The following is a 3,983-nucleotide window of genomic DNA, read 5'->3' on the forward strand; positions in this document are numbered from 1 at the left end:
AGCAGGATTATGCTGAGAAAAGGGCAAGTTAACACAGACACATCGCAGTTAACATTACCCTTGAATGGAAGTAGCATAAACAGAAAATATTTGTTTCACTGTTATTGGGCAACATCTGTTCCTGATGTCTTACTCATTCTCCGCTCTCCCTCCCTCGGGGTTTCAAAGTATACAAGGAAGAGGGAGAGGCTTGCAGGTAGCTGACGACGTTGTGCCCGCTTGCAAGTTGTGCAACATCAGAGCCCGTTCAACAGCCCTTACACGGGCAAAAGTCTGCACCGCTGCGTTGGAGTTTGCCCCACCAGGACAGAGCTTCGCAGCACACAGCCAATGAACCAGACACTTTCTATAGAAAGTGCCTTATATTTTTCTGCAGTTCAGTACCTCCACGCATGAAAATCTATGGGGATGGCAAACCTGAAGACTTTTACCCAAAAGGCTGCAATTCTAATACTTCCCTTACCAGACTATTTAAGAAAAAAATCTTTTAAACTCCTGTATTTTGAACTCATATTTTAAAACCCAACGAATCAGCCAGCTTTGGCTGCAGTGCCAAAAGCCGGCAATGCAGTAGGAGCTCTCACTACATCTATTTTTCTTCCATGGAACCCTTTAACACTACACAGTTGTAAAAGCTAAGGAAGTTTGTGCCAGGTCATGATGTGGAGACGGGCTCTCCCAGGAAAACTCCCGGCAATGGCATTTTAGCAACAAGGCTTTGAGGTACATCAACTTGAGAGGAGAATTAAGAGATCCAGATATGATGACTGGGCATAAAATCACCCTGGGGGACAAATGCGGGTGTTGTAGTTACGTTCCCAATACCTCCCTGCACGCCCCTGTGCTCCATCAACTGCACAAAGCCACATCACGTACCCTGAAGACCCAGACAGTAAATGCAGAAAAACACATACAAAAAGGCACAATCTGAAAAATAATTTTCCAAAATAAATCTCTTGCGTTTCCTTTTTCTGAAAGCAGTTGACATTTTTTGTTGTGTTTGACATAAAAAAACCTCAGAACTTCTGATTTGAAGGTGAATAATACAGCATTGCAAGAACTTGCCAGTATGCTACCGGAGGCACAGAGACACACTGCAAGACAGTCACTGTGCTTATACCGTGCTTCAGAGCGTAGTTCAGAGTAAGTTTTGGCATCTTTTGATGTTTGCAAATACAAAGTGTCATCTGATCTTACAAATTCTAGTTTTACAAGCAGCAAGGCTTAAAAAAAAAAAAAAAGAGAGCCCCATAAAACAGGTGGCTTTTGTTGCTGAAAGTCTCGGGTGAGTTTTTAGCCTAATTTTAGAGGTAACAAGAGTTTCTGATTCTGCTGATACGAGGAGTTAAACGCAGCACTCAGGAAGTATTGCAGTTTCTCTGCCCCGCTGGAACTCGGTGCTACTGGGAGCCAGAGCACCTCACCCCGTTAGCACCAGCAACAAGAAGCAGCAGCGCTACCACCATCATTCTAAGGTGAGGCCATGCCCAGAACCTCGCACTTTGCTCCAGAAACCAACGCTCCTTTTGTGTTCCAACTCTGCAGCCCCAGATTCCTCCCTCCCCAGAACTGTCCTCATCCTCTGGGTGCAGAGCCTGGCTCTCCTCTGTGCTGTCCGACAAATCTTGCAGTCTTGCCCTTGCAGGAGGGAATGGAGAGCAGCCTGCAGACACCACGGGCTGTGCCCTAGGCAATGAGGCACCAGTCAAGGTTGGGAACAGCAAGTTCAAGTTCCCAAAAAGCTGTGAAAGGCCTGAAGCTCTGCCTGCGTCCCTCCCGGGTGAGCGCTGACATCGTTGGGTTATTGTACTGAACAGCATCCCTGGCTCCAGCTCCTCTCCTTCCTCATCTTTGAGAAGGTCCTGATGAGACAACACCAGGTGCTTGAGGCTGTACCGCCTCTGGATACGTGGAGCTGGACCGTTTTCAGTGCTCCAGCTTCATGCCACTGAAACTAGTTCTGGGTGACAGCTGAGCAGCTCGCCAGCTACAGCAAAACTCACTCCCCTCGGTCAACTTGAGCTTAAGCACCACGCTCCCTCAGAGGCATGGAGCTGAAAGTTTGTCTCTCAGGTACAGAAGAAGAACTAGGAGACAAAGTGCTGCCCAGATGAGGGCATGACTGTGAGCAGGCATCAATCCTGCTTCACCCTGCCACCAGTCTGGAGCAGAGCAGCAATACTGTTACCTGCAGCCAAAGGTGTCTCAGACCAGGTGTTTTCTGGCAGTGCCCCAGCAGCACCACATCCTTTCCCCTCCAGCAGTGAATTTCTCCACACAGTCTCAACATGCATCAGCCGAAGCACTCAGACCTTGCAGGGCAGAATGCAGAAAGGACCGTCATGTCCAGTACCTCGTTCTCGTTCACTTACTGACACCACCGCAGGCTACACTGTCCTACCCTGGTCCAGATCCAGTATGATCTCACAACATACCCTGGTGTAGCTCTGTCCCCTTTTCCTAGCATGACATATCTGAACACCTGCCTTTCAATTTACTGCAAGAAAAATTAGTAAATTAGTTTCATTAGTAAGAAGCTAATAGGGTTATTTCTGAAGTCAAAACTGGAGGTTCATTTTGAAGGCTACAAGAAGGAGAAGGCAACCACATTTATTCTTTTTTTCCCCTAAAAATTTCAATGATTTTTATTAAAGAGTCCAAAATCCTACCTTATGCAAAAGCTTACAACAAGGCACAGGACAACACAGCCTACTTCTGGGCAAGCAGATGTAGGTCCCTGAAAGCTTTCTGAAGACCAAACACGGCGCTGAGGTCTTAACCTTGCACATTTTACACAAGTCGCTTCTGCATGTGTTGACCCAATGGCCCATTTCTCATGCTGCCTCCTTGCAGACAGCAGCTTATGTGCTGGGGCTTCCTATATCATCATCAGCCATGAAATAAAACACACAGGGGGCTTTAGAATAAGCTTGTTCTGCAGTTTGACTGATCTGCCCAAGACTCTGCATCCAGGTCTACCTTGTAAGTTGGGTCACTTCACCACATAAGCCCATTTCGAAGCTCAGCTCTACGGTGCCCATAGAGCCTCCCTCTGCATGCACCAGGAAAGACAAAAGCATCGGAGCATATGACCTGGGCTGGACATCAGGGGGAGAAAAAAGCTTTCCAAGCTAAAGGACAGGTAGGCGCCATGACAGTTGCCTGAGGAGGTTCCCACAAGCAGGTTTGACGCAGGTAGAACTGAGCTTGCCCTGCCCGGGAGGAGGACAGACCAGATGCCCAGAGGAGGTCTCCTCCTGTCCTCTTCCAAGGATTTTGTGCGTGTTCTTCGACAGCAGAAGAGAGAGAGAGTTTGCTTACAAAACACTTCCAGAAACAAAACTGTTAGATGTGTAAGAGCATCTCTAAGGAAATGATTAAAAGGAAACCAGTTTCTTCTGACAACTGCTTAGACATCAGAAGGGTTGAAATCCTAGTCACCGCAACTACTTGTGGTCTACCAAAACTAAGTTATTTTTATTTAATTTACAAAATAAGGGAGATAGAAGCTTCTGCTTTTCCAAATGTCCCCGGCCCTCTGTAAAATAAAGATAGCATCTGGTACATGAGAAAGGTCGTGGCCCGTTCCTGGTCCTTGTTCAGTGCTCGCTGCCATAACCTATTGCACAGATGTGACGGATTTTTGAACACAAGATCTATCATGTTTCCTGCCAGAGGCCGAAAGTGTACAGGCTTTCAAAACACCTTGCCAGGTAGTTACTTTTTGTACTGACTCAGTATTTGCAGGCAGCCACTGCCAAGCTTTAGCTTGAGTCTTACCTACAGCTTGGGAAGTCAGCACTGCTAATTAAATTCTTCCCATTATCTGAACGATCAGCCTCCCTCCATCCTGAAGCAAAATTCAAGAGATCCTCAACACTCAAGGACCTACCCAAGGTGAATGAGTGGAATGTGTCATACCCAAGGCAGAAATGGCATCCCCCTTTCTGTCCCCTGCCTCTTGCACCCAGCCCAGCACACAC

This window comes from Buceros rhinoceros, unplaced genomic scaffold (assembly GCF_000710305.1).
Source record: "Buceros rhinoceros silvestris isolate BGI_N320 unplaced genomic scaffold, ASM71030v1 scaffold4565, whole genome shotgun sequence".
Classification (NCBI taxonomy): Eukaryota; Metazoa; Chordata; class Aves; order Bucerotiformes; family Bucerotidae; genus Buceros; species Buceros rhinoceros.